The 22,020-nt window shown below is 39.4% G+C and overlaps 1 protein-coding gene across 1 annotated transcript in view; it reads left to right on the top strand.

Annotated features, from left to right (window-relative positions):
• Positions 1 to 12,612, top strand: part of LOC122809662 (RNA-binding Raly-like protein) — a 904,169-nt gene extending 891,557 nt beyond the window's left edge. The window contains exon 8 of the mRNA XM_044081323.1: positions 9,181 to 12,612. The gene's annotated coding sequence lies outside the window, so the exon portion shown is untranslated. The remainder of the gene's footprint in view (positions 1 to 9,180) is intronic.
• The last annotated feature ends 9,408 nt before the right edge of the window (positions 12,613 to 22,020 follow it).

The following is a 22,020-nucleotide window of genomic DNA, read 5'->3' as shown; positions in this document are numbered from 1 at the left end:
AGGTTCATAGGTACTTACTAGGCTAATGATCCCTGAGATTCTTTAGAAACCTAGCCCTACGTTAATTTAAGTACAAATACCCTAGAGGTGAACGGACCATTTATATGTTACCCCTATACAAAATGGACATGGGGTGCAAAACCAATGTAAATTGGTGGCTTCCCCATCAATTTGTCTAGATTATGATTAAGAGGAAGGGGATTACTTTGTTTCATCTAGAGACAAAGATGGTCTGAAGTGGTATTCTTTGTGATAACATCTCTCTCTCTCTCTCTCTCTCCAACATGTTCTATTTATATTGTAGAAGAGATTAAGATCTCTTGAGTTGCTGTTAGTTCCACAACTGGACTAGCAGATGTGCAATACATCAGTGGGGATAAGGTCTGTTCAGGCTCTGTACAGGAGGCAGAGATCACCACTCAGTGGCCTGTATGATGATGATAAGGGGGTCAATGATTTGATATGATCAGTGTAGGTTTTGTAATTTTTGTCCTTGATTTTTAACATCTTTATGTAAGACATAAACAACCAAACATTAATATAAAATAAAAAAATAAAACATTACCAGTTACAAACAGTGTAACAATTATCAGTCCATTACATAAAGTGCTCAATTCCTATCTTGCCTTAAGCCTCACTTCTCAAGATCGTTATTCTGCATGCATTGTTCCTAGGATTTCTTCCAGTTCTTTTATTTCTGTTACAATATTCAGTACTTAAAATACAGTTGGTTTAGACTTTGATTACCATTTTCTTTTGTGCTTTTGTGACAGTTACCAGAATTAAACTTAACAAGGCCTAATTATATATAGGCAATTCAGATCCTGTATCCCAGCTGAAAAGAACAAATTTCCTTAGTTACACCCATTAGCTCACCAAATATTTTTGACAGAGTACCCTGTAGGGAATTTTTAAAATCAGTCAACGTAGACAAACACTTTATAATCATGGTTTAAAATTGAAAGGGGTCTATATGAAGCTGGGTCTGATAATACAGACTTTAGGTATTACAGCTACCACAGCTTTCTTCCAAGAAGTTGGTGCTTCTCCTTAAAAGTACTGTTAAAACTTTCCAGAGCTTTATCACTTTCTTTCCTAACTTCCAAAGGAAAATCTCTTCCTGGAGACTTTCCTGCAGTGTGATTATACATCTCTGTTTTTATATCATCTCCTAACTTAACTGTTAATTGTTGAGAGTAATTTACCTCTAACCTTGGCATACTAAGTCTTCTGTAAATATTTCCATTTGTGTCCTCTCATGATTTCCACATTTCTCTGTTTTATACAAATGTTGATAAAATACCTCTACAGAACCTCTGGTCATTTTTATTATTTTCTTTAGGCTCCCGAAGTTTACTAGCAACTGTTTCAACTTGCTGTTGCCTAAGTTGTTGTGCCAAAAGTTTTTGTAGTCTGGAGTTATCAAAATAGCTGCTTAACAGCAACCGTTCTTAACTCGTGTATATTATCCAGATACTCCCTTATTTTCTCTTTAGCACTCTGCAGTTGTACCTCTTCTTATTCTGCAAGATTCCCCTTATTCTACAATATATTAAACTTTTGTCAGCACCTCTACATAATTCTTATTACTTCTTAAGTAGATATCTTTTTATTTTATTTCTATCCTATTTTTAAACTCCATTTTCATTTTATCCCACTCACTAGCTATAACTTCTGAAAAAAATTCTGTCTTCCATAATAACTCTCGAATAATTTCCACTACCCATTCCTTAAATCCCTCTCATTTAACAGATAGAAAAGTGCCACTATCTCATTTTACTTAATTACACTGCATTTTTATCTTACTATTTCTTGGTGCATGATCTGAAATGGTTATTGGATGTGTGCCAAAGCTTTCAGTTAAGTGCACATGTTCCTGTGAAATATAATTGCTATCTATTCTTGCCCAGTTATTGTACCTTAACAGAATTTATGTATTATTTCCCAGAGTTCCTATTACAGGTTCATAGGTAGGTACTAGGCTATCAGCCCTGGGGCCTATATAAGCCTAGCCAAAAAGGTTCCCTGGCTTTTGCCACCCAAGAAAAATATTTTCCTGTGCCCCTGTCAAGCAGTGCTGCAGAAGTGATCCCCGGGGTGAATTTTCTATTTTCCATCCAGTCATCAAGATTTTTCTTAAAGAGGGCCAATGAGGAGCTTTGCTTGACATGAATGGGTAGTTTGTTCCAAAGTATGGGAAGTCTCTGGGATAGGAATCTATCCCTCTAGCATGTTCCGTTTATTGTGGTGACATGGTTTAGGTCCCTGCACCACGTGGTTTGGAGAGATTGGGATTTCTTTAAGTGTAGCATGTCCAATAGCTCTGGGTTTGACATAGCTTTGTATGTTAGGCAGAGATCGCCTCTGAGTAGGCAATATGTGATGGAGTAGAGCTGGAGTTTTTTGAGACGGTCATCTCTTTGAGGCCGGTAATCCTCTTAGTGAGGTATTCTTTCCAATTGTTGTAGGTGTCTTGTGAGATACATGCCAAACGGGGCATTGTACTCTATAATGGGTCTGATGAGGGATGAGTAGAGCGGTACAATGACCTCCTTTTTTATAGAGGAGAACCCTTTTGTGATGAGGTGTGCCACATAGAATGATTTCCTGACCACTGTGGCAATGTGGTTATCAAAGGAGAGACTACTGTCCACCTGTGTCCTAAGGTCTCATCAAACTTTCAGTGTTTAGTGAGCTACCACCTATGTGGTAGTTCATGGGTACCGAGTTTTCCCCAAAGGGGATGACAATGCACTTCCATGGCACTGAGCTTGAGGCCATGACTTTGGCACCAAGCATCTGTCTTTCTGAGGCCCTTTTGTTGAATGTCTACATCATTAGGTGATTCTGTTATGGCTCCTAGTTTGCAGTCATCTGCAAACTTTGTTAGCCAAAGACCTTCTGTGTTGGCCTATACTCCAGAGAAGTAGATGCCAAACAGGAGAGGACCCAGGACTGAACCCTGTGGTACTCCACTCATCACTGGTCTGAAGTCGGACTTGAGTCAGCTACTTTTACTGTGTGGGTTCTGTCAGTGAGCCAGTTGGCCAACCATCTTGTGACATAGGGATTTATGCCCAGTTTAGTGTATTTATCTATAATTCCAGATTGTGGATGGTATCAAAAGCCTTGGCGAGGTCAAGATAGGCTGTGTGCACTACCTTGCCCTCCTCTACAGCTCTAGTGACTGCCTCAAAGAAATCAATCAGGTTTAGTAGACATGATCTACCATTTACAAACCCAAACGGTGTGGGGTCCAGGGTTTGGAGGTTACCTATGTCTTTTTTAATAAGCAACCCCTTTGTGGAGTGGGATAACCATCTCTGTGTGCCATTCAATAGGCACATAGCCTGAGGTGAAGCTATGATTGAACATGGTACTTAGGTGGGGTGCCAGTTCGTTCTCTAGTTCGTGCAATACACAGCCCTGGATGTTGTCTAGTCCCATGGATGCTGTGTTCTTGACTTTGGAGAGTGCGGTCTTTACTTGTTCATCTGTGATTACAGGGGCTTTGCATTCTTCCAGTATTAAAGATGGGTCCTTTGGAGGGTGAGAGGGGGTAAACTTAGCACTGAACCTATCTGCCAGGATGTTGGCAATATCAGTTAGTTCTGTATATTTAGTGCCATTGTGCTGTAGCTCAGAACAGATCTGAGTGTTGCCATTGAGATTCTTGACATAGCTGTAGAATGCTTTGTGGTCGTCTTTGGAGTCAGTGGCGATTTTATTTTCATAACTGCCTTTGGAGGATTTTATGAGGGATTTCAGCTTCTTGGTGAGGCTGACCAGAGAATTCCTCCAATCTTGGGATTTTACTCTTTTTTGCAGCAGCTTCTTCCTTTGTAAAGTTTGTTTATGGCAGTGGACCACCCGATTAGCTTCCTTTTTTTTGGAGGATAGCGTCTTGGTTTTGTTGGGGATGGCACCATCCATGCACTCGTGTATGTGCTTATCAGTGCATCTGTGCAAGATTCAGCAGTTGTATCTCTATTTTCTGTCTGCATGGGTGCCATGAAGTTTGCCACTTCTGTCTTAAGAAGCATGAAGTTGGCTTTGGAGTAGTTTTTGACGGTGGTTTCCTTAATGGGGGGTAGGGGTAGGATATGGATTGTCTAGGGTAATTAGCTTGTGGTCGGATCAGACCAGCGAGGAGTTGACCCCTGATGTGGAACACCGGTTACCCATATTGTTAATGACCAGGTCCAGGATATTGCTGCTCCTGGTGGGGGTGTGGACGAGCTGATCCAAGGCATTGGAATTTATGAATTCCAGAAAGCGTTGAGCGCATGAGTTGGTGCACGAGTAGTTTTCCCATCTTCCATACCAAATACTCTCATAAATTTCTTCAGTAGTCTACCCTCTTTTGTCATATTTTCCCTTCAGGTCCCTCCTGATGCATGCTTATTGTTGCAAATCAAGTTCCAGTCCTACCTATTAGTAATGCTCCCTAAATTGGGGCTGATTTTTTCCCAAAATTTTCTTAAGTTCCTAGTCTTTGGAGGAATGCAAATTCATGCCAGCATAATCCTCCTCTATTGTGAGTATCCAATTACTATTATAAATCTACCAGTAGTGTATTATTTTTCCTCTCCTGTCACTACTGGAGCTCCTCTAACAATTAGAATAATTACAACTATTCTACTGTGTTCCTGATGTTCTGCTGCATCCATCCACCCTGACATTCTTTTATCAAATTCACATGCTCAATTCTTTCCAAATGTGTCTCCTGAAGCACTGATATAGGCACTCTGCATTTCTGTGTTACTTGCACAGACTGTTTGGCAAATCTTTTATACAGTTGTTTCTTGTCATCTCCATATGAAGCTATGCCACATTTTCAGACTTTTTGTTTTAATGAAATCTCTCAAACAAAAACTATATATATTTTTTTAGAGCACCCATAACCTACTGAGGACAAACACACAGAATTAAGTACATCTTTGAAAAATTAAGTTCAATCCTCTAGCTAGTAATATCTGCCCCAAACTGACAGCTGTACCCACAGGGATTACCTAACCTAAATTAAGGTTATCAACGCTAAAGCACATGTTACAGCCTGTTGCTCCCCACTTACACTGATTGCTGTCTGTTTTGTTCTCATCTCTAGAACCCTTACAGATGTGAAAAAAAGAGTTTGTATGCATTGAGAAAACACTACATTTTAACCTTATGAATAAAGGCACTGGCTGTCTGCAAAAGTAAACTGTACACTGTTCTATTAAATGCTTTGAAACATCAAAGCTGCTAGGTACGTTGCTATCTCTTGTTCATTTCCAATGATTTCAAACTATTTTTTTACTGAACTGCTTACCCTTGTACCTTTCAACTTGCCAATTCCCTCAACAAACAATTCTTAGAACTGTCAAGATTGTCTGCAATGAGAAAAGAAACAGGTAATAGCTCTACAGATGCATACAGAAGTCTTGGTCAATATCACTCAAAACAATACAGAATGTACAACAGCTACAGACTTCTTGAATCCCACTACACATTTGCTAAAAGAAGAAAACAAGCTAATATCACAACATATGCAAGAAACTTTGTATTTCTCATGGCCTTCATCATTTTGTTTTCAAACCTACTTGTTTACAGAAAGCACTTGTTTTTAAACTAAACCAAGGGCATTAATCTAGACATTCACCTATGCAGAAAAAAAGGGAACATCTCAATTCTAGATATAATCAGTGTACCCAGCAGCCCAGGATTACAGTATATTAACTTAAACTTCCTTTTGACCAGCCTTTCTTTTTACATGGTAAAGCCTGTATTTCATAAAGCTAAAAACGTACTTGCTTACTGTAATATCTTTATCACATACAGCAATCATAGAAGAGACTCACCCCCACATTTAAAATACCACTGACTACATACTACACAAAACTGTTTTAACACATAATATGCAGCTTATATAATGAAATATCTTATATGAATACTATTAAGAACATTTTACTTACTTTTTTCCATTTTAGTGTCCTTCTAACCATTAATGGTAGAGTGAGGTATCGTTCTTAGCCACTTTTTCATGCAAATCCATATTTTACAGATGTGACTGATGCCTTATAACTTCTCATTTATTCACTAATTTCAGCATTGCTGGTCTTCTTCCTGTTCATCTCCATCTCCTAACATCAGTCTCTGGTTCAAGTACAAGGCACTACCAGATTCTTCTAGTCAACTCCTGTGCTTTTCCTCTTCCTCTGTGTCTCAAGCATTTTCCTTTGAAATATTGGATTGGAAAAAAGTTCCACTGGCAAAGTCTCTCTCTCAGGTTGTCAGAAGAATGAGAATCAGTCTCTCCTTCTGCTCGATAATCCACTTTTTTTCTTGGATAAACTTTTGTATTTTCTCATTAGCCTTTCTGCATCAATATATATATTTGATCGCCTACTAAAAATACTCTTAAGACAGCTGGATACAGCAGTTTGAATCTCACGCCTGCCTTTAAACAATCCCTTATTGCTAGGAAAAATTTACTTCTCTTCGGCCTGATGTACAGTGAATAATCACTTTCCACATACACTCTGCTGTCTCCCAATTTTTAATACTCTTCTTTTCTGCCACAGAATTGCAAGGATCAACTATTTCTCCTGGAAGGACTACATCCTTACCAATACAGTTCTCGGCTGCTTTCCCATGGCCAGGTTTAAAGAGTATATATGCAATGTGCCCTTTCACTTAACATACCCTGCTGTGGAGTACTAGTCCAGCTGTTTATCTATGCTTTCATAAAATTAATAACAATTACTATGGTACCGAAGAAAATCTCACATTTTCTTAGTGCTCTGTCTTCTAATTCTACCACTTTTTGAAATAGCTCCTCCAGAGAAGTCTCATACTCCACCAGCCCTCTCATACTCCACCAGCCATTTTTTCATTTCATCTGTTTTTTTTTTTTTGCAGTTTCATCCGTTCATCTGAACAGCTAGTTAAAGCTTCTTCCGTTTTTTTTTTTTTTTGAGGTGATATATATATATATATACACACACACACACACACACTCCTTTAATGATTAATTTACTTTAAAGAGCATGAGAATATTTCATTTATTTTATTTCTGCTGAAGCTTGAATTACTTTTTGCTGATGCACAGCAGGTTTCTCCCCAGTCAGTGTTTTCGCTTCACCTTTTCTAGTTTAATTATTCATTTTTTGGGGGGGTTCTCTAAATCTCTTCTTTGTTGGCATCCAGGCAATGTACTTACTAGCTAGTAACTGGATTTTACTCAAGCTGCAGAATCACTAGCTCTTATTTCTCAGTTTCTTTTTTTACAGTGGGAGAGCTGAAATTAAGTTATTGGAACAGTGTGCAGCCATTTTAGAAGTTCTAGGCCCTGGATTTTCTTGGTGAGAAAATTCTATATAGGTTCATAGATTAGTACTAGGCTAACTGCCCTTTGGGGCCACTTTAAGCTTAGTCAATTACTTCAGGTGAGAATCAAACCCTAGACCTTATGTCTGTAAGGTAAATACCTTAACCATTATGCCAACCTCACACCTACACTGTTAAGTGATTTTGACAGTTACATACTGAAGAGGGCATTATACACAATGACTGGCAGTGGAATGATGACATCTCTGGACTTACATGCCATACCCCTGCTCAATGAAAAAAAAAAAGTCTTACAACAGTGAATACATGGTGATTAAAGAAGAGTTTGCTGTCCACATAGGTTCCCAGGACCCTAACTACCACCTCAGTTTTCATGGGCGTGCTGCCAATGTCATAGCTATAGGGGATGACATGCTTGCCAAGGAAAGTACTCTACAATTCTTGGCATTTAATTTTAGTCCATGGTTATGACACCAACTATTTGTTTGGGAAACTCCCTACTGGAGGATCTTGATATTCACTACAGCATTTAACTTATTCACTCCAATGGGGCTCAGGAAGTTTGCACTGTAACTTCCAATGGGCAGAGCCTAAGCCTTTTGACAGAATCAAATTATGTCCTCACATTTCAAACAACTGTTCATATCTCTGGAACCACAGGGGTTATGCAAGAAGTATAAATTGCAAACCCTTCAGCACAAACTATTTTTATATTGGTAGTATTATTTAGGTTCTAGGTCTTAATCTGAATGGTATAAGCCAGAATAAACACAGTAACTATTATGTTTGCAATATTTTGTAAACAACTTATAATCTCAGCAACTACTCTAGTTACACACTGTCAGTAGCATTTTATTCATCTAGCTAAGAACTTTCATATGAGGCTAAAGAGTTCTGTCTGTGTTACTTGGTAGTTGTGATATTTAGAAAAATGTGAAAATTATATCTATATCAATTAAGATAATAAAACAACAGTTAATATCTCTTTACCTGCACTAGGCAGAGGTCAAATATTAATGCAGTTGAATTTGCCAATGTGTAAGCTTTAGGGTGAAATCTTTTAAAACCTTCTACATAGCATGGTTTTGGAATTATTGATTCAAATATTAAACAAGCAATATTTGACACCTAGAGGCGTCAGTAGGAATTAACTACAGATGTACCCGGAGGTGTCACTCAGATGTAATGAGTTAAGATGGCACCAAGTTTACAGTCATCCACAAACTTGGGTCAGTCACAAACACTTTAATAGAACTTTGGCCTATGAAAAGTAAATGCCAAACAGGAGTGGCCCAAGGACTGAACCCTGGGGTACACCACTAACAGCAGGTCTTTTGGAGGAGACAGAACCACCTACCCTAATTTCCTGGATTTTACTTATGAGCCAGTTTGCTATCCAATGAGTTACACAGGGATTAACATTTAGCTGGGACAGTTTATGAACACCGGAGTGTGGTATAGTGATGAATGCCTTTACATGGTCTAGATATGTACTGTGAACTTATTTCCCTCATCCATTGCTTTAGTAATATCCTGTATGTGAGGAGGCATCTTTAACTACAAACTGGATCAGAAGGCCCTTGACAGTTTTTTTTAAACTAAAGTTTCTGCCATAATAACAGAAGTTAATGTAGAAGAAAGAACAACTTTTTTTGTTTTTAGGAAGGTCAGAAGCTGTAGAATTGTAAGCTGCAGAAAAGTCTGAAGGCTGGTCAGATTTACATTCTACTTGAATTATGGACAAGAGAAAAGACAAAAGATGCTGATAATGCCTACTTTCTATAGCCTGTTTAAACCTCTAGTAAATAAGGCAATCTGAAACTTGTTCTAATGGAATATTTTATTTTTCAGCTATCTGAAAGTCAACTGGAGTTGTATAAAAAGGAAACTGAAGGAAGCAGATAAATGAGATGAAATCTGAATGCCACAGATAAACCGATGTCAGTCTTTAAACCTTACCGGCATCTTGTTTACCAATTAATTAGCTTATGGGAATCGAGATATCAAGCTACTTTACCCTGGAGATCCCAATCGATCTTCCATGGATACAATGGATAAGAAGTGCACATTTAATCATGACTTTATGTCTTTCATTAAACGATGTTCTAAACACTGCACCATTGCAGAAGACTCACCATGAAAATGATTCTTCCATGCTGAAAACAGATTCAATTCAGACAATCAACTTACTGGATAAATTCACAGAAGTCACCCCTTTCAGAAGAAATTAAGCTATAACCAGCACCTCAACAAAAGCAAATCATATGGGCTAAAATTAACCACATTTAAAGAGAAAAATTAAATCCAATTATTCCAACAGAAAAACTGGAACTTTTATATGCGTAAATGCAAAGTACATTCTGCACCTGCATGAGCCACCACCGAGACTGGTAATTCCTGATTTACTTCACAGTGGCACTACTTTAAAATCTGACCTCTACAAACCATCTTATAGACATACTGTCCTAAGCAAAGTGGCCAATTCACTCCAGTGATAACTTCCTCATAAATTCACACTGACTACGTGTCTAGTCCTGGTGACCAGAGATTTCAGACATCACTTGCATAATCAGCCTCAGATATTTCAAACCTCCATAACAAATTCTCTTCACAACAAGCCATTCTGGCATGTTTTTAGTGTGACTTTCCCCATACTGCCCCTTCTTATACAAGTCTTAGGAGAGACATGCACACTAGGATTTCAGATCATTCACTTCACAAGTCAAGGGAGTAACTACAGCAAGTGTTCTGGCAATCTGCTGTTTTTGTTTTAACAACTTTGTTAATTGATATTTAACAGCAGTGCTAAATTTTATCATCAGTCTGACAGCATAGAGGGATAAAGCTATGGTTATGGTACATATTATCCAGAATCAAAGACCTGTTTGAGCATGTGATAAATTTGGCAGGGAGGATGGGTGTGTCCATTCAGGGAGGGGACAGCATACTCAGTGGGCAGACCTCTCATTAAGCCCTGATGGAGGCCAGAATTGACGGATATCATCTGGCTGAGTGTATAGGAAGGTAAGGAGAGCATTGCTACTCAAGGACCCATGGCAGTCCTTCTGGGCCACACCTTAGTGCCCAACCAGGTTAAGATGACCCCTGTGGGGCCTAGGAAAACACCCTGGCGTACCTGTTGGTATATGTGATGCTGCTAGCTCTAGCTCTGCTGTGTCTCTGGTAGTTTGTGAAGGAGATCTCATGTTTGGGTAGGGCAATACCAGAAGTAAGTGATATTTCCCAGTCCCCTTCCACTCCATCAGGTGGGTGATAGCAAGGAAGTTGGGAGTCATTAGCTGGACAGATAAGCAAATGATGGGCACCAGGGAATGGTATGGAAAAAAAAACATTTACTTTACAACAGAAATATGACTGAATTAACAGTTTTCAATTTTTTAATGGTCTGAGTAGCAAAGAACTACAATTTATTCTTCACTCTAAGTGTATGGTCTGGCTCTGTGGCAGACAAGAATAAAGCCCTGACTATAGCCCACATGACCTGAAATAGTGTCTTAGGTACTGCAGGAAATTGGTAGGGAAGGAGAAGAGGGAGCAGGAAGTTTTTGGAAGAGAAAAGTAGATAATCTAACGGCATTACTGACACACAATGGACTTAAGTACATTATCAGCAAGTCAAAAGTCATCAACTTTCAGGACATTATAAAGCTGGCTTGCCAAGCAGCAAAAACTATAGGTAGAGTCAGGCATGTGCAACAATTATGGCATATGGACCCAAATTTTATGTACTGTTCTTTTGGCTACCACGAAGACCAGGAAATTAGACCCCTATAAAAAAAAATCAGATAAGAAGGCCGATGGCTGATAGACATCCGCAATCTGAAAAAGTAATTGTTTTGTTAATGATAAATGTGTAATAAATCCACATTCATGTTTAACATTTTAGATTACATTCCGTATATTTAGGAAATGTTCAGTTACCCTGAATACAAATGAAAACTTCTTAAATACCAACAAGAGCATAATGCTTTGTTAGATGTAAAATGCAAGCTTTACTTAAATTTATATCATCTAAGATTTTCAATTTTGACTTTATTTCCTGATTAAAATTTAAAAAAAAAACACGGGTCTAAAAAAAATTGGCTCTAGCGCAACATCTTTCTATACTATGAAATATAAAATAGAATAAAGAAAAATCTACACTGCTGACAACAGACTCACACCAACACTGGTGTATTTTTGTGGTGCCATCTTAAGGTCAGTGGGGGAATCGGAACATGTATGCTTGAACTGAGCTAATCTTCTAAGTGTAATATTCATACTTCAAGTGCCAACTATGAATTATTGAAAGTCACTATCAAACAGTTGCAGACAATTGGTAGTTGGGCTTGTCGGAATGGGCATCTAAGTATGAACACTGCATTTTAAAAAGTAGCTCCATTCAGGTCTATAAAACACACTCCCATGTTGGCTGCACATGGCAGCATTGAGGCGTATTATTTCTTGTTAAAGTACTAGGAAGTCTATTAGCAAGGCATAGGTCTGACTATTAAAATTATGGTTCACTCCCTTTAGATAGACGAGTATTTTAAAAGCAACTAGCATCTCAGGACTTTGCTGCCAGCCATGTAAGAATTTATAAACATGTCTTAGAAGGAAAGCTAGGTCTGCTTTTCTATAAGGAATGATAATAACTAAACAAAACTTATGTTTCATGCCACTTCTTTAATTATAAATCATGTAAAACATTTTTTTATAATTTGTTATTGTTGAGCTATCAGAAGATTACAGGCTTAATGGTATTCATTCAAAAGCACTATGGCCAAATTTTTTGACCAAAATGCATCACACAAAATTCACCACAATACAGTGACCTCAAGGGTCTGAGGTCGGGGCTTATCCTGATGAACAAGAAAATAGTTTAGGAAACTGTCAATGAAGTTGTTAAAACTCATGTCACACAAACAAAAGTTCTCACTGATCTCCATGGTTTAGACTCATTAAGAATTTTAAACAGAAATAGTATTGTGAGATTTATGTTATGTACCTGTTCCTTTAAAGTTAACATTTTAAACCCTTTGTTAAGCAACAGCAAATCAGACATCTAAAATACCAATAGATTAAGACTACAGAACCAAGCTTTGTACTGCACAAAGAGATTATATTTGCAGTAAGATTTACAAGTCAACCAGAAGGAAGAACTGGGGTATACATTAATGGATATAGTTTGAGTGTTATTGCCTGTACAATATCTGCTGCTTTGCAGTACACAAAAGTAAAATATGTTGAAATAAAATATTTGTGCTTATCTGGACTGTACAACCTTTTGTTGTTTATGTTTTCTAATCCATTTTCACAAAAAGTAGTCAAAAGTCCATTACCGTGTAGTGATGAACTTCAAGGAAATCCTACGTTATCATGCTGGACAGGTAATATAACTGCAGCACTTCCATGCAACCTGGTTGTGCTAACATATGCTAAACAACTACTACTGCTATGCAGCTTGACAGCTGTGTTCCTGCAGGGTCCTCCAAGAAGATGTAAGCCAGACATCAACCTGTTAACTCTTTCATTGTATCCAAGCAATGCTGTCGTCACTTTAATACATTCATATGGGTATCACTGTACTCCCCCCAACACACACAACCCTAAGACATGCGGGTCCAGCATGTTCATTTACAAATCCATGTCTCTAGCTTCTGCATTCTCAGTGTTCCATCTATGGCATTTAACACAGGTGGTGCAGTAATGAAATCTTCACTTAAGCTCAGGTCACTTGCATCATGCATTCAAAACACCGAAATGCAGAATTTATATTTTCAAGCCACCTTTACAAATGTTGTATGCAGTAACAGGATGGAGAAAACTATTCTAAAAATGTGGTGCTTATTTTCTCTCTTGTTTCAGACTGTTGGTATCTTTGCAAGCTACATTTGACCTCTGCTGAATCTGCAATATGTGTTTCCTGTGGCCAGGTAATATGCGCCATTTTTCGCTTTAAATGAAAAAAGAGAATATAGAAGACTTGCACTTGAAATGTAAAGTGTAACTTCTGTAATTTCTTTAAGAAGCTAGCACATCATTAAATAAAGTGTCTTTAAAGCACAGCAGGCTATGACTGTGAAAGGAAACAGTCCACATACAAACTGTCGTATGGTAGGTACTATTAGTCTTTCTTCTATACTGTTTGAAAGAAACTAATGTCATCAGATGCAATGTAACTGCACCATTCTTTTGGTTCATAAGAACAGAACACATGAACATAATATACATATATGTATATAATAAACACATATAGGTTCATACTAGGCTGTCTGCCCTAGGGCATTTATAAGCCTAGCCAGAGTATGTTGGGCTTTCGCCACCCATTTTAAATTAATTTTGCTATGCCCTTTTTCGAGGTTAGTATACTGTGCCTCTAACAGTGACACAGAAGTGATACCTGGGGTAAACCTATGATCTCCCATCCACTCATCAAGATTCCTCTTGAAGAGAGTCAATGAGGGACTCTGCCTAACCTGGGCTGGGATTTTATTCCAGAGTGAAGGGAGCCTCTGGGTTATGAATCTGTCCCTCCAGCATGTCCTATTTATTTCAGTGCTGAGGTTCAAGTCTCTCTAGCGTGTAGCTCGATGGGATTTGTATTTTTTGAGGTGCAGCATGTCCCTTAATTCCAGGTTGGACATGGCTTTATACATCAGGCACAGGTCGCCTCCGAGCAGGTGGTATGCCACTGAGTAGAGATGGAGTTTCTTTAACCGGGCAGCATATGGCATCTGTTTGAGCCCTTTGATCCTCTTGGTGAGGTACTTTTGGGGTATTTCCAGTTGCTGCAGGTGTTTGGTAAGGTACATCCCAAAAGGGGCATTGTACTCAATTATGGACCTGATGAGGGATGAGTAAAGAGGCACGATGACTTCCCCTAATCTAGATGTGAATCCCTTCATGATTAGGTGGGCTATATAAAATGTTTTTCTCACCACTTTGGCCACGTGGTTGTCAAATGAGAGATTGCTATCAACTTGGGTCCCCAGGTCCCTAATTACTTCTTCTGTACTTAATGGATTACCATCTATGTGGTAATTTGTGGGCACTTTATTTTTGCCAAAGGGGATGACTATATACTTTTTGGCATTTAGCTTGAGCCCATGGCTCTGGCACCAGTTGTCTGTTTCTAGGAGGCCCTTTTGGAGAATGCTTGTGTCGGCTGGAGAGTCGATTATGGCGCCCAGTTTGCAGTCATCTGCGAACTTGGTCAGCCACAGTCCTTCTGTGTTGGCCTGTACCTCCAAGAAATATATACCGAACAAGAGAGGTCCCAGGACTGAGCCTTGTGGGACGCCACTTGTAACTGGTTTGGAGTCTGACATGGCTCCAGCAATTCTAACCATGTGGGTTCTGTCCTTTGCAACCCATCTAGTGACATAGGGGTTTATATTTAAGCTGGTGAGCTTATCTATAATACCCATGTGGGGTATTGTATCGAAGGCTTTTGCAAGGTCCAGGTAGGCTGTGTGGACCACCTTCCCTTCGTCAATGGCCTTGGTGACTGTTTCAAAGAAGTCGACCAGGTTTAAAAGGCAGGATCTGCCCTTGACAAAGCCGAACTGGGTAGGATCCAGTGTCTGTAGGTCCCCAATATATATATAATATATATTCTATATCATTAAATAGTTTGAATGACAAAAAAATAGATATGTATTGCTATATACCCCCAGATAGTAACAGAATACATACTGGAAAATATACTCACCTGGACATCCAGTACCACAATTCAACCAACACACGTTGTCCACATTCTAAAAGCAATGAAGAGGACTATACTACAGACTCTCCCTTTAAATGATGCAGTCATACTTTTTAACAGCATATTCCTAAACACTCTAAATTGCTCCACTCCTCTTTGCAAGGATCGAACCTTGCGTATGGGAGATGAAGACCTTAACCATTACGGCAACTGGTCCCTCTGGTTTATGTAACTCCAATTCTCACTAACGTACATATTTACCTAAAGGCAAAAATTGAAATATAATGCAAAATCCACAACAAATGTCTCCTACCGCACTGCTTACTCTCATATACAGTGGATATTAAAAAAGTGTTCACACCCCTGTTAAAATGCCAGCTTTTTGTGAAATAAAAAAATGAGACCACAATAAATCATTTCAAAACTTTTCCCAACTTTAATGTGATCTATAACCTGTACAATTCAATTGAAAAACAAATCTGTTAAGGGAAAAAAAATAAAGAGTGTATAATAAGCTGGTTGCACAAGTGTGCACACCCTTAAACTAATACTTTGTTGAAGCAACTTTGATTTAATTACAGCATTCAGTCTTCTTGGGCAGGAGTCTATCAGCATGGCACTTCTTGATTTAGCAATATTTGCCCACTCTTCCTTGTAAAAGTGCTCCAAATCTGTCATATTGCGAGGACATCTCTTATGCACAGCCCTCTTTAGGTCACCCCACAAATTTTCTATTGGATTTAGGTCTGGGCCCTGGCTAGGCCATTCCAAAACTTTACCTTTCTTCTGGTGAATCCATTTTGTCGATTTGGCTGCATGCTTGCGGTCATTGTCATGTTGAAAGTTGAAATTATAGGTTCATAGGTAGGTACTAGGCTGTCTGCCTGAAGGCATTTATAAGCCTAGCCAGAATGTGTTGGCTTTCGCCACCCCTTTAGATTTGTTCCCTGTGCCTCTGTCCAGCAGAGCCATTGAAGTGATCCCCGGGGTAAACTTTGTTTCCCATCCACTCGTCAAGGTTTCTCTTGAAGAGGGTAAGCGAGAAGCTCTGCCTAATGTAGATTGGAATCATGTTCCAGAGCATGGGAAGTCTCTGGGACAGGAATCTATCCCTCCAGCATGTCCTATTTATTGTTGTGGTGAGGTTTAGATCCCTAGAGCGTGTGGCTCAAGGGGATATGGTTTTCTTTAGGTGGAGCATGTCCATCAATTCTGGGTTAGACATAGCCTTGTATGCCAGGCAGAGATCACCTCTGATTAGGCGGTATGCAAAAGAGTACAGCTGGAGTTTCTTCAGTCGAGCTGCATAGGGCATCTGTTTGAGGCCAGTGATCCTCTTGGTGAGGTACGTCTGTGATCTTTCCAGCTATTGCAGGTGTCTAGTAAGGTACATTCCAAATGGGGCGTTGTACTCTATGATGGTTCTGATGAGTGATGCGTAGAGGGGCACAATTACCTCTTTTGATCTGGATGCAAACCCTTTTGTGATTAGGTGGCCCACATAGAAGGATTTTCCAACTACTTTGGCAATGTGATTATCAAAGGAGAGGTTATTATCTACGTCGGTCCCCAGATCCCTTATTACATGTTCCCTGTTTAGGGGGCTACCACCTAATGTGGTAGTTTGTGGTTACTTTGTTTTTTCCTAAAGGGGGTGACTATGCACTTTTTGGCATTTAGCTTGAGGCCATGGTTTTGACACCAGGTATCTGTCTAAGTGAGACCCTTTGGGAGGATGTCTGTGTCTGCCGGAGAGTCAATTATAGCCCCTAGTTTGCAATCGTCTGCAAACTTGGTCAGCCATAGTCCTTCTGTGCTTGCCTGTACCTCTGAGAAGTATATGCCTAACAGGAGGGGCCCTAGGACTGAGCCCTCGGGAATGCCACTTGTAACCGGTTTAGAGTCAGACCTAGCTCCCGCAACTCTTACCAAGCAGGTTCTGTCCGTGAGCTAGTTAGCAACCCATCTCATGATGCAGCGGTTTATGCTCAGGCTGGTGAGCTTGTCTATATTCCTCTTAATTTTCAGCTTTCTGGCAGACGCCTGAAGGTTTTGGGCCAAAAGTGACTGGTATTTGGAACGGTTCATAATTCCCTCCACCTTGACTAAAACCCAAGTTGCAACTGAAGAAAAGTGACCCCAAAGCATGATACTGCCACCACCATGCTTTACCGTGGGGATGGTTTTCTTTTGGTAATGCAAAGTGTTGTTTTTGTGCCAAACGTACCTTTTGGAATTGTGGCAAAAAAGTTCAACCTTGGTCTCATCAGACCATAACACATTTCCTCACAGGCTTTTGGGAGACTTGATGTATTGTTTTGCAAATTTTAGCTGGGCCTAGATTTTTTTTTTTTGCGTAAGAAAGAGCTTCCATCTTGCAACCCTACCCCATAGTCCAGACACATGGAGAATACGGGAAATTCTTGTCACATGTAGTACAAAACCAGTACTTGCCAGAAATTCCTGCAGCTCCTTTCAGTATTGCTGTAGGTCTCTTGGCAGCCTCCCTGACCAGGTTTCGTCTCGTCTTGTCATCAATTTTGGAGGGACATCCAGTTCTTTGCAATGTCACTGTTGTCCCATATTTTCTCCACTTTTTGATGACCGTCTTCACTGTGTTCCATGGTATATCCAATGATGCGGAAACATTTTTGTACCCTTCTACTGACTGATACCTTTCAACAATGAGATGCCTTTGATGCTTTGAAAGCTCTCTGCGAACCATGGCTTTTGCTGTAGCGGGAAACTGAGTAAATGTCAGGAAAATCCTACTAGGACAGCTGAACTTTATTTGGGTTAATCAAAGTCTCTCTGAAGTGTATATCCAAGAAGACTGAATGCTGTAATTAAATCAGCACATGCAACAAAGTATTAATTTAAGGGTGTGTAAACATATGCAACCAGTGTATTGTATGTTTTTTACTACTTATATTTATTCCCCTAACAGATTTGTTTTTTTAATTGAATTGTACAGGTTATAGGTCACATTAAAGGTGGGAACAGTTTTGAAATGATTTATTGTGGTCTCATTTTTTTATATCACAAAAATCTGGCATTTTAACAGGGGTGTGTACAGTTTTTCTATCCACTGTATGTAAATCCCTATGTAACTTGTTGAAGAACAAACTAGCTCAAAAATAGAACTCGGGGAAATTAGTATGGGCAGATATACCTTCTCCAAAAGACTTGTTACTAGTGGTGTATCCCAGAGTGCAGTCCCTGACTGTGATCTCAAAATCAGAGCCGTGATGTCTGGACCAGCAGATTCTTGCTATTGTTTTGAGACCAGAGTTAACTGCTAGATTTTACAAATATAATGTCTTTAATTGCTGTGGTTTCCTGACCAACTGCAAGATCAAAGATATGTTAAACTCAGTTTCTGTTAACCTGGTAACTAGAGAAGAATGATGTAATCTAAAATGAGTCAGCAGTAATGTACTATCAATTTAAAAGACGGTCTCCGAGAGAGGGAGAGGATTTTGTCTAAAGCTGGCAACAACTCAGCAGTACTCTGCGTCTGCTCTATATGCAAGTTTATTTAAAACTGTGATTGCTCTTAGGAAAAGATAGAAAAGATAGAAAATAGTAAGTTTAATCTAGCTGCTTTCTATATTTATGTCAGAACTATTCTACAGTATTATTTTAAGCATTTTCCTGTTATGTCTGAACTCTTGACTAGCACAGTGTAGTAAGAAGTGTTGTCTTGTGTTTTTATCATTATTAAATATTTTTAAACATTTCAACTGTGGCTGCAGTGTATAGAGATAATTTAAGATCTAGAGTACTTGCATGTATTTAGTGATACTGTACTAAGCCACTCCAATAGTCTTGCTGCTCAGTCACACTTAATATTTGGATATCAGTATTATTACATTGTGAAACTGGTCAACGTTTGGGAAGGGCCTTAGAGTAGCTGATAAGTAGGGGTCCTGGTGGCAGTGATTTCTACCTTATAGTCTGCAGAGAAGGCAGCATAGCTGGAGAACCTGTGCCAGCCTTCCCCAGGAGTGTATGTGTGCTTGTATAATCGTATCTCAAAATGCATGTCAGCTACTTGGGCAGGACACAAAGCACTGGTTGGACAGAGTGCTAGGAGGACTTGGCTTGGGACCCTGGCTAAGGACCCCACTGTATAGCTATGCCAGTGGAGAGTCTTATCGGGGATCTGGAGAGAAAAGGAGAAACCAGACTGGTGATCTGCATGTCCTCTTAAGGGAAATTGTACTTTACTATGTGTGTACTTGTTATCCTTCCCAATGTGGATGCCCCTCACTGGTGCAAATGGTGAGGATTTAGGCTCCTTGATTACTGGGCCAGGGCTCAAGCATCACAATCACTTACAGTGATCCTGTTGACTTTGCCCTGAACCTGTAGACGGAAGCCAACCGTCTAAATAATATTGTATAGTTCAGTCAGTGAACACTGTTCAAACAAGGTAAACAAAATGTTTATTTGTTCTAAAAACTACACTCCATAACAAAAAAAAAAAATTCTGGTTAAGCGCTTTCATCTGCCTATGCAGACTTCTTCAGAACAATCCAATAGTCAGGAATCAATGAATATGTTACCATCAAACCCTTTTTGCAATTATTGTAAATAGGATGGTTCTTTCTCTATTTATAGGTTCCTTCACTATTTAAAGGTTCTTTATTCAGCGTTTTTTATCCAAAGTTTTAATCATTTTAAATCAACGCTAAATGCACATCATACAAGGTATTTAAATAAAATATGATGTATATTGCATAATAAACGTTATCTCATTGTACATTATTTTAATGCATTTTAACGTATAATATAATGTTATTGAATACAATGTAATATGTTTTTTTTTTTTTTTTTTTTTAAAACAAAGTCAATCAGGAAGGAGAGTTTCATAAAATTGATACACTATTATTTTAAATGTTGAATCAACGGGTGCTTTGGCACCAAAAAGTTTTTAAATGAAGTAATTATACAAGACTGGATTGTTCTGAAGAAGTCTGCATAGGCAGATGAAAGCGCTTAACCTGATTTTTTTTTGAGTTATGAAGTGTAGTTTTTTAGAATAAACAAATATTTTTGTTTGCCTTGTTCTAGTCGTGTTCACTCACTAAACTATACAACATCACTTAGACGGTTGGCTTCCGTCTAGTGGACTACATTTTACAGTGTTGCTTCTGCTTTTTTGTTCATTTGCCCTGAACCCATCTGCTAGCAGGATGGCTAACTTCACCCCCTGCCCCCCCAAAGGCCCTTTTGACATCCCTGACACTTATCCTACACCTCACATATCCATAGATCAAGCGTTTCAGACCCTATCCAAGGCAAAGAACACACCGTCCATGGGACCTGATAGTATCCCAGGATGTATTCAGCACCATCTCCAGCAAGAACTGGCTTCGCCATTGAGCACCCTATTTAACCACAGTCTTAAGTAATGGCTTCATTCCAGCAGAGTGGAGAACCGCCATTGTCACCCCCTTGCACAAAGGTGGTGTCATTACTGATCCTGAAAACTATTGCCCCATTAGCTTGACAAGTCTGATCTGTAAAGCCATGGAGCATATTATTAGGGGTCCCATAAACAAGGATAAAGGCAATCTCCAAGCACTTGCCCCACCCAGTTTGGATTAGTCAAGGGCAGATCTTGCCTGTTGAACCTGGCTGACTTCTTTGAGGCTGTCACCAAGGCTCTGGATGAGGGGGAAGTCAGTACATACAGCTTACCCTGACTTGGCCAAGGCCTTTAACACAATCCCCCACTTGGGCATCAAATACAACTTGGCATAAATCCCTATCTCATCAGGTGTATGGCCAACTGCCTCACAGACAGGACCCTCTGTCAAAATAGGCACCTTCACCTCTGATAGCAGACCTGTCACTAGTAGAGTGACCCAGGGATCTGTCCTGGGACCGCTACTGTTTGGCATCTATTTCTCAGAGGTACAGGCAAAGACAAAAGGCATGAGGCTGACCAAGTTTGCCAACGACTGTAAGTTGGGTACTGTCATACTGCAAGAGGATCTCATAACTAATGGCTGGTGCCAAAGTCATGGGCTCAAGCTAAATGCAAATAAATGTATCATACCATTCGCAAAAAACACGACCCCTACTGAGTACATCAATGGCAACCCCCTAAGAACACACCTTGTCGTGAGAGACCTGGGCACTCAGGTTGATAACCTCACATTCAACCATCATGTAGTAGCACTGGTCAGAAAAGCCTTTTACTTGGTTCATCTCACAAAGTAAAGGGATTGCATCTAGAAAAAAAAGGAGGTTATTACCTCTCTATGCTCCTCCCTCATTAGACCAATAATAGAGTACAACACCCCATTTGGGATATCTCTCTCCAAACATCTGCACCAACTGAAATACGTCACAAAGAAAATACATGGCCTCCAACACCTGTCCTTTGCAGACAGGTTCAAATCACTATCACTCTGCTTGGCATCATACAAATTGCCCAGGGGTGATTTATGTCTCACCTGCAAGGCAATTTCTGACCCTGTCCTACTAGAGATGTTCCATATCTGTTAGTCTAACTCCTCACGCACGCACTATCCACTCAAAAAGGCCTGAACCGAATATGTGACATTGCTGGAGAGGCAGGCTGGTCTACTAGAGGTTACCCAGTCTCTGGAATAGACTTCCCATACAAGTCAAAGATAGCACCGCCCTGACCCTCTTAAAATGCAACCTTGATGAATGGATGGGAAGCCACAAATTTATCCCATGTGGTTCACCTGTGTCCCTCATTGACAGAGGGCAACAGGTGCTGACTGAGGTTTCTTTTTGGGGATAAACTCTTGGCTAGGTGATCTACTGTGGCAACCTGTAACTGAGAAAAAGCCAAAAGATAGATAGATAGATAGATATATATATATATATATATATATATATATATATATATATATATATATATATATATATATATATATATATTATATAGGTTTCTGAGGAAGGTCGCAAAATAAATTGGTGACTGAAAGCGCTAAAACTTT

The sequence above is a fragment of the Protopterus annectens genome, chromosome 8.part0 (genome assembly GCF_019279795.1).
Source record: "Protopterus annectens isolate FY-2018-M chromosome 8.part0, PAN1.0, whole genome shotgun sequence".
NCBI classification, from domain to species: Eukaryota; Metazoa; Chordata; order Ceratodontiformes; family Protopteridae; genus Protopterus; species Protopterus annectens.
Note: the sequence above shows the minus strand (reverse complement) of the source record. Positions and strands in the feature narration are given on the sequence as shown.